This window comes from Vicia villosa, linkage group LG5 (genome assembly GCF_029867415.1).
Source record: "Vicia villosa cultivar HV-30 ecotype Madison, WI linkage group LG5, Vvil1.0, whole genome shotgun sequence".
Classification (NCBI taxonomy): domain Eukaryota; kingdom Viridiplantae; phylum Streptophyta; class Magnoliopsida; order Fabales; family Fabaceae; genus Vicia; species Vicia villosa.
The window spans coordinates 32604967-32615044 of NC_081184.1; positions in this window are offsets into that span (position 1 = coordinate 32604967).

Genomic DNA, 10078 nt, shown 5'->3' on the forward strand with positions numbered 1-10078 from the left:
GGGGTTGTTTGGTAGGCCCAGAGCATGTTGTGTAGCTCCTCGACCCAAGCCTTTTTGGCCTCTCCGAGTCGTCGTTTGAGTCCTTAGAGTATCATCCTGTTTGCGGCTTCGGCCTGTCCGTTGGTTTGGGGGTGCTCGACGGAAGTGAAGTGTTGCTTGGTGTCGAGTTCAGCAACGAAATATTGGAATTTTCTGTCGGTGAACTTTGTCCCGTTGTTGATTACTAATGCTTGGGGTACCCAAACCGGGTGAGAACATTTTGTTTGTAAAAACGAAGTATGTTGTGTGATGTGATTTTGGCGAGAGCCTTGGCTTCAATCCATTTTGTGAAACAGTTCACGACGATGATTAGATACTTATTTTGGTATGAACCTACGGGAAACGGTCCGAGGATATCCATTCCCTACCTTGAGAATGGACACGGGGATGAAATCGTTTTCAGCTCATGAGGTGGAGCGAGGTGCAGGTCAACATGACGTTGACATCTATCGCATTTTTGGACGTGATCTTTTGCATCTTGTTGCATCGTTGACTAGTAGTATCCGAGTCGGAACACTTTTTGTGCTAGGGAGCGCCCCCCTGGGTGTTGGGCATTGATTCCTTCGTTGAGTTCCTGTAGGACCTCGAGGGCCTGGGTGGTGTTGAGACACTTGAGCAACGTTGAGTTCTTACAGTTTGTTTTCTATGACAACGTAGGATATCCATTCCCTACCTTGAGAATGGACACGGGGATGAAATTGTTTTCAGCTCATGAGGTGGAGCGAGGTGCAGGTCAGCATGACGTTGACATCTGTCGCATTTTTGGACGTGATCTTTTGCATCTTGTTGCATCATTGACTAGTAGTATCCGAGTCGGAACACTTTTTGTGCTAGGGAGCTCCCCCCTAGGTGTTGGGCATTGATTCCTTCGTTGAGTTCCTGTAGGACCTCGAGGGCCTGGGTGGTGTTGAGACACTTGAGCAACGTTGAGTTCTTACAGTTTGTTTTCTATGACAACGTAGGAGCAAGCTCTTCGTTTGACTATCCCGACCTCCTTCTAGTCGGAAGGGAGTTCGTTCTTCGTCAGATAGTTATATACTAGGGTCATCCAGCAGTGGGCCTCTCCGATGGTGTGCACCTCAAGCAAGGGGAAGTTGCTTGTACGCTTGGTCGAGGGAGGGTCTCCTGGATTACTGATTTATTTCCTCCTTTCTTTATTGTGCTCGCTATTTTGAATAGGATGTCTGCTCTAGTGTTGTGCTCGCGAGGCACATTCTCAACTTTATTTGGTTGAAGTTTTTCATTTTTTCTTTGACCAAAGCTAAGTATTCGAAGAGGAAATCGTTCTTGGCTTGGTAATCCCCGTTGACTTAGGAAACGACGAGCAGGGAGTCGGTATAGATCGTGATTTCCCGGGCGCCCATGTCCTCGGCTAGATGAATACCCGCTAGAAGGCCTCATTTTCGATTTGGTTGTTGGATGTGGTAAAGGAAAGGATGAGGGAGCTTCTACGATGATTCCCTCCATGTTTTCGAGGATGATTCTCTCTAAGCTTCCGGTCGATCTAGAAGCCCGTCGACAAAGATCGTCCACACATCGGCCGTCATGGTGGAATGCTTGACTGTCTTCATTTCGACGACGAAGTTGGCTAGGACTTGTTCTTTTAATGCTTTCCTACTTTCATACTAGATGTCAAACTCAGATAGTTCGAAAGACCATTTCAGCATTCTTCCTTCCATGTCAGGACGGCCGAGTAATTGTTTTATCGATTGATCGGTCCTGACGATGACAGTGTGAGCTAAGATGTAATACCTCAATCTTCTTGCGGCGTTGATTAGTGCTAGGGAAACCATCTCGATTCGCTGGTATGTCACTTGGGGTCCTTGGAGGGCTTTACTAGTGAAATACATAGGTTTCTGCCCACTGGGAGTTCCCCTTATTAAGGCCACGCTGACTGCCTCGACTGACACGACTAGATAGAGGTAAAGCGAATCTCCGTTGTCTGGTCGGGTGAGTATCAGAGGCTGCAAAAGGACTTGTTTGAGGTGTGACACAGCTTTCTCGCAATCCTCGGTCCATTCAAACATTTCTTCTTTGCCCAGGAGTTTGAAAAAGGGAAGTGCATGTTGGGTGGAATTTGTGACGAAACGTGATAATGTTGTGAGCATCCCGTTGTTAGCTGAAGATTTCGTTTGAGAAGAATGTCCTTCGAAGATTTGGAATTCAAAGGAAGATGGTTACTGATGATCATCTTTGAAGATAAAAATGGCTACTGATGGCCATGCTTCGAGAATGATGTTTAAGTTGGAAAAAAGATAGTGAACGCCGAAGCTAAATTCAAAAAGAATGGTCTTTGGGACTTAGACGTTTTTGCAAAATATGCGAAGTGCTGAAGCTTAGCGTATTTTCGTGGTATTCTCGATTATAGTTATGTTGCCACGCGTCGAAGGAAGATTCAGGCGGGATGATTTGAATTTCGAAATAGTTTATGTAACCGCACGAAGACAGATGGCATCCCTGGATTTTCAGTGGCAACGCGGCATTAGATTAGTGTAGGACCGTTAGGGTCGAAACTAGTATAAATAAGGGTCTTAATGTTAGGATTCCGTTGTTAGAACAAGATTTGTTTTGATCAATATTCTTAGTTTTGATGATAACAAGGATATGAATTTTGTGTGAGATAATGTGGTACTCTAATACATTGCAATTTCCTTTTCAGGAAATATATAAAGAGTATGCACAAATCAGCGCTCAGAAGCTTTGTCTCAGAAGGTTCAGCATGCAACATCAGAACATTGTCTGGCAAGACATCAGAAGATGGTCAAAGCAGAATCAGAACATGGGTCTATGGAAGCATCAGAAGAACTTGAGATCAGAAGCAGAAGCACTGAAGTTCTCATGGTATCACGCTCAGAAGCACTTCAAGGTCAGAAGACAAGAAGATGATATGCACCAAGCTGTTTGACTCTGATGATATTCAAACGTTGTATACACAAACATCAGATCAGAAGAAAGTACATGTGGCAGGCTACGCTGACTGACAAAAGGAACGTTGGAAGTTATTAAAGGCAACGTCAGTAGACACAGCGTGAACAAGGCTCGAGGTAGTTGACAAAAGCGTGAAACATTAAATGCAATGCTGTACGGAACACGCAAAGCATTAAATGCTCCCAACGGTCATCTTCTCAAGTGCCTATAAATATGAAGTTCTGATGAGAAGCAAGGTTACGAATTCTGAACGAACCTATTCTGAATAACTTGCTGAAACGCTGTTTAACTCAAAGCTCAGAAACTTCATCTTCATCAAAGCTCACTACATTGTTGTTGTAATATATTAGTGAGATTAAGCTTAAATGTTAAGAGAAATATCACTGTTGTGATTATAGCTTTTCAGAAGCATTTGTAATACTCTTAGAATTGATTACATTAATTTGTAAGTAACTAGAGTGATCAAGTGTTGATCAGGATACTCTAGGAAGTCTTAGCTTGTGTCTAAGCAGTTGTAATTAGAGTGATCACGTGGTGGTCAGGATACTCTAAGAAAGTCTTAGCTTGTGTCTAAGCATTTGTTCCTAGAGTGATCAGGTTGTGATCAGGATACTCTAGAAGACTTAGTCGTGGGCTAAGTGGAAAACCATTATAATCTGTTGCGATTAGTGGATTAAATCCTCAGGTGAGGTAAATCACTCTGTGGGGGTGGACTGGAGTAGTTTAGTCAACAACGAACCAGGATAAAAATAACTGTGCAATTTGTTTTTATCGTTCAAGTTTTTATACTACACTTATTCAAACCCCCCCTTTCTAAGTGTTTTTCTATCCTTCAATTGGTATCAGAGCGCCGGTTCTAAGGTGCAAGCATTTAACCGTGTTTAGAAAAGATTCAGGAAGAGAAAAATGCTTCAGTATAAGATGGCTGGTGAAATTCCAACAAATCCACCTGCATCTACATCTGGCTCTGCTGAGCAATATAATGGTAACAATGGTTATACTAGACCACCAGTATTTGATGGTGAAAACTTTGAATACTGGAAAGATAAACTGGAAAGTTACTTTCTTGGTCTAGATGGTAAACTATGGGATCTTCTGATGGATGGTTACAAACATCTAGTGAAAGCTAGTGGCGTAAGGCTTACCAGGGAAGAAATGGATAATGATCAGAAGAAGCTTTTCAAGAATCATCATAAATGTAGGACTGTTTTGCTGAATGCTATCTCTCATGCTGAGTATGAGAAGATATCTAACAGGGAAACTGCCTATGATATATATGAGTCATTGAAAATGACCCATGAGGGAAATGCTCAAGTCAAGGAGACTAAAGCTCTTGCTCTAATCCAGAAATATGAAGCCTTCAAGATGGAGGATGATGAAAACATTGAGAAGATGTTCTCAAGATTTCAAACGCTAACTGCTGGATTAAGAGTTCTGGATAAAGGCAACACCAAGGCTGATCATGTAAAGAAGATTATCAGAAGCTTACCCAGAAGATGGGGTCCAATGGTGACTGCATTTAAGATTGCCAAGAATCTGAATGAAGTTTCTTTGGAAGAGCTTATCAGTGCCTTGAGAAGCCATGAAATAGAGCTGGATGCAAACGAGCCTCAGAAGAAAGGTAAGTCTATTGCATTCAAATCTAATGTTAAAAAATGCACTAACGCTTTTCAAGCTAGAGAAGAAGATCCTGAAGAATCAGAATCTGAAGAAGAAGATGAATTGTCCATGATCTCCAGAAGGGTAAACCAACTATGGAAGAGCAAGCAAAGGAAGTTCAGAGGCTTCAGAAGTTCAAAGAGATTTGAACATGGAGAATCTTCTGGTGACAGAAGATCTGACAAGAAGAAGGCTGTCTGCTATGAGTGCAATGAGCCTGGACATTACAAGAACGAGTGTCCAAAACTTCAGAAGGAGAATCCCAAAAAGAAGTTTCATAAGAAGAAAGGTCTTATGGCAACATGGGATGATTCTGAATCAAAATCAGAATCAGACTCTGAAGGAGAACAAGCCAACTTCGCGCTGATGGATACAGAAGATGATGGATCAGAATCTACATCAGAATCAGATTCTAAAGAGGTATTTTCTGAACTATCTAGAGAAGAGTTAGTTTCCAGTTTAACAGAACTTCTGGAACTCAAGGCTCATCTTAGTATCAAATACAAAAAGCTGAAGAAGCAGTTTGAATTTGAAACTAAGAAGATGGAAGTGGAAAACTCTGAACTGAAGGAAAAAGTATTAAATCTATCCAAAGATAGTGGATCTCCTTCTGAAACATACAAATCCATTCCTAGCATGAATCATATTCTGAAAGAATAAGACTCGAGCTTCAGAAAGTTCTTATCTAGAAGTATTGGCAGAAGTCATCTTGCTTCTATGATATATGGTGTTTCTGGAAACAGAAGGTTTGGTTTTGGCTATGAGGGTGATACCTCACATAAATTTGAACCTGTTGATGATCTGAAGATCACATACAAGCCATTGTATGATCAGTTCAAATATGGCCATGCTCATGATATTAGGCTCACTTCACATGCACGGAAGTTTAACACTGTTCACATCAAGAAGCATGTGACACATCCTAAGAAATATCATGCTGACAAACCTAAAGAATATCATGATGTTCCTCCTGTTAAATATTTTGCTAAACCCAAGTTCAATCAGAACTTGAGGAGAACTAACAAGAAAGGACCCAAGAAATTGTGGGTACCTAAGGAGAAGATAATTGTTGTTGCAGATATCCTTGGCGGCAAAGAGGACAAAAAGCAAAATGTCATGGTACCTGGACTCTGGGTGCTCGCGACACATGACGGGAAGAAGGTCTACATTCCAAGACCTGGTGCTTAAACCAGGTGGAGAAGTCAAGTTTGGAGGAGATCAGAAGGGAAAAATCATTGGCTCTGGAACCATAAGTCTTGGTAACTCTCCTTCCATAACTAATGTACTTCTTGTAGAAGGATTAACGCATAACTTATTATCCATAAGTCAATTAAGTGACAATGGTTATGATATAATCTTCAATCAAAAGTCTTGCAAGGCTGTAAGTCAGAAGGATGGCTCAATCCTATTTACAGGCAAGATAAAGAACAACATTTATAAGACAGATCTTCAGGATCTTAAGAATCAGAAGGTGACTTGTCTTATGTCTGTTTCTGAGGAGCAATGGGTCTGGCACAGAAGATTAGGACATGCTAGTTTGAGAAAGATTTCTCAGATTAACAAACTAAATCTGGTCAGAGGACTCCCAAATCTGAAATACAAATCAGATTCTCTTTGTGAAGCATGTCAGAAGGGCAAGTTCTCCAGACCTGCATTCAAGTCTAAGAATGTTGTTTCTTCCTCAAGGCCGTTAGAACTCTTGCACATTGATCTGTTTGGCTCAGTCAAAACAGCATCTGTCAGAGGGAAGAAATATGGATTAGTCATCGTTGATGATTATAGCCGCTGGACATGGGTAAAGTTCTTAAAACACAAGGATGAGTCTCATTCAGTGTTCTTTGAATTCTGCACTCAGATCCAATCTGAGAAGGAGTGTAAAATCATAAAGGTTAGAAGTGATCATGGTGGCGAATTTGAGAACATATTCTTTGAGGAGTTCTTCAAAGAAAATGGTATTGCCCATGATTTCTCTTGTCCTAGAACTCCACAACAAAATGGAGTTGTAGAGCGAAAGAATAGGACTCTACAAGAAATGGCCAGAACCATGATCAACGAAACCAATATGGCTAAGCACTTCTAGGCAGAAGCAATAAACACTGCATGTTATATTCAGAATAGAATCTCTATAAGACCTATTCTAAATAAGACTCCTTATGAATTGTGGAAGAACAGAAAGCCCAACATTTCATATTTCCATCCTTTTGTATGTGTATGTTTTATTCTGAATACTAAAGATCATCTTGGTAAGTTTGATTCTAAAGCACACAAGTGTTTCCTTCTTGGATATTCTGAAAGCTCTAAAGGCTACAGAGTATACAATACTGAAACATTGATTGTAGAAGAATCAATCAATATCAGGTTTGATGATAAGCTTGGTCTTGAAAAACCAAAGCAGTTTGAGAATTTTGCAGATTTTGATATTGATATATCAGAAGCAGTAGAACCAAGAAGCAAAGCTGCAGAAGCTGATAGTCTCAGAAGCAATGGATCAGAAGATCAAGTTGCTGCATCTTTAGAGAATCTCAGGATTTTTGAAGAGCCAACATTCAGAAGATCACCTAGACTTGCTTCAGCTCATTCAGAAGATGTGATCCTTGGGAAGAAAGATGATCCCATCAGAACAAGGGCATTCCTTAAGAACAATGCAGAATGTCAATTAGGTCTTGTTTCTTTGATCGAGACAACTTCTGTTGACCAAGCTCTAGAAGATCCTGACTGGATAATTGCCATGCAAGAAGAACTAAATCAGTTTACAAGGAATGACGTATGGGACTTGGTTCCTAGACCAAAAGGATTTAACATCATCGGCGCTAAGTGGGTGTTCAGAAACAAGCTAAGCGAGAAGGGAGAAGTGGTAAGAAACAAAGCCAGACTGGTTGCTCAAGGTTATAGTCACCAAGAAGGGATTGACTACACAGAAACCTTTGCACCAGTGGCCAGGTTAGAATCTATTTGTCTATTAATTTCTTTTGCCACTCAACATAACATCACTCTTTATCAGATGGATGTCAAGAGTGCCTTCTTAAATGGTTATATAGATGAAGAAGTTTATGTCCATCAACCTCCTGGTTTTGAAGACTCCAAGTCTCCAAATCATGTTTTTAAATTAAAGAAATCATTATATGGATTGAAGCAAGCTACGAGAGCTTGGTATGAACGTTTAAGTTCCTTCCTTCTGGAAAATGGTTTCACTAGAGGAAAAGTGGATACTACTCTCTTTTGTAAAACCTTTAAAAAGGATATTTTAATATGTCAAATATATGTTGATGATATCATCTTTGGAACATCTAATGCTACACTTGGAAAGGAGTTTGCTGAGTCTATGTAGGCTGAATTTGAAATGAGCATGATGGGAGAACTCAAGTATTTCCTTGGAATTCAAATCAACCAAACTTCTGACGGAACATCTTCATCAAACGAAGTATGTGAAAGAACTTCTGAAGAAGTTTAATCTTTCTGAAAGCAAAGAAGTCAAAACTCCTATGCATCCAACACGTGTCCTAGGTAAGGATGAGGTAAGTAAGAAGGTAGATCAGAAGTTGTACAGAGGTATGATTGGATCTCTTCTATACCTAACTGCTTCTAGACCTGACATTCTCTTCAGTGTTTGTTTGTGTGCTAGATTCCAATCAGATCCGAGAGAATCTCATTTAACTGCGGTTAAGAGAATTCTGAGGTATCTGAAAGGTACTACTAATGTTGGTTTAGTTTACAGAAGATCCAAAGATTAAAACTTAGTAGGATTCTGTGATGCTGACTATGCTGGAGATAGAATAGAAAGGAAGAGCACTTCTGGAAGTTGTCAATTCCTTGGAAGTCATCTGATCTCATGGTACAGCAAGAAGCAAGCTACAATTGCCCTCTCAACAACAGAAGCAGAATATGTTGCTGCTGCTGGTTGTAGCACACAAATGCTCTGGATGAGAAGTCAGCTAGAAGATTATCAGATATATGAGAGTAACATTCCTATTTTCTGTGATAATACTTCTGCTATATGTTTATCTAAGAATCCTATTTTACATTCAAAAGCTAAACATATTGAGATTAAGCATCATTTCATAAGGGACTATGTTCAGAAGGGTGTTATATCTTTAAACTTTGTGGATACAGACCATCAATGGGCTGATATCTTTACAAAACCCCTTGCTGAAGATAGGTTTAAGTTCATTCTGAAGAATATCAGTATGGATTTATGCCCAGAATGAGAAGATGAGAAGATCTTATGTATGAGTATCTTCTGAAATGAGATTGGATTAGTCTTTTATAAGAAGTTCTGATTGTAATCAATTAGAAGTAGTGATTCTGTTATTACTAACGTTTCATTGTCTAAGTTGACTCAGAATCTCTTTAAAAGTAAAATAGTTGTAATTGGCTATCCAGATGGTAAACACGTGTTCACTATTTCTGGACAAGCGTGCGTGCAGTTGAGGGGACGCCTACTTAGGTAACTGTGCTAATCACTTCTTTTGTCATTATTATCTCTCCTCACGTCATGTAACATTAAACGTTTCTTCAAACGTTTCTTTTACTACTCTTCAAACGTTTCTTTTCCCTCTTATATTTCTCTCTCTACATTCAGTTTCTTTTTTCGCTCTCTCTATCTCTCTTTGCATTCATATCATTAACCCTAGTGGTTTTCACTATCTGCACTTCATCATGAATCCTTCTTCAAGCTCTTCAAATCAAGAATCTGATCGTAAACAAAAGAGAAAGGCAACTGATGAACTAGAAAACAAACCAAAAAGAGTAAGGATCACCTACGATCCTCTCAAAGTGAACCCGTTTGAAGCTAAGATGTCTGGAAACTATTCTAGACATGTGTTTAAACCTCTTGATGGTATCCCTCAATCACCTTCCTCTTCACAAACATCCACCACCTCTTCCTCATCATTCATCTCTCTAGAACCACGTTCTTCACCATCTGATATCTCCTCTCCTTCAACCCATCCCTCAGATATCTCCTTATCTCTCTCACACCCTTTTCCCACCAGAACACCTAACCCCTACAGTTTTGTGTTTCCTGACTCCAGATTCACTGTCAACCCTCCAACACCTACCACTCAATCTTTTCTAGAGCTTTTACATTCTGATGTAAATAGCTGGTTGGAGATTCTGGGAGCTGCACACCTTAACCATCTGGATGAGTATGCTACTTGCAACCTCTAGGATGCTTTTCGTCAGGATTTTCTGGTTAGGGCTACGGACGTCCAGAGAAGGATCATGACTGACGCACCTGGTGTTTCTGGTCGTCTCTTGGAAGTTGGTGAAAGCAGCTATCACCATCTCATCAGGAACAGAAGAGGTCTTGAAGAGAGGATACCTGCAGATGAGATGGAAGAAGAAAATCTCTGCAGAGACATCGTGGTTTGGAGACCATGGTACCCTGTGCTGACTGGAGATTTTCAGTGGCTGTTTAACTGGTTCAGAATGAACCCTTCTGAAAGCGCACCTC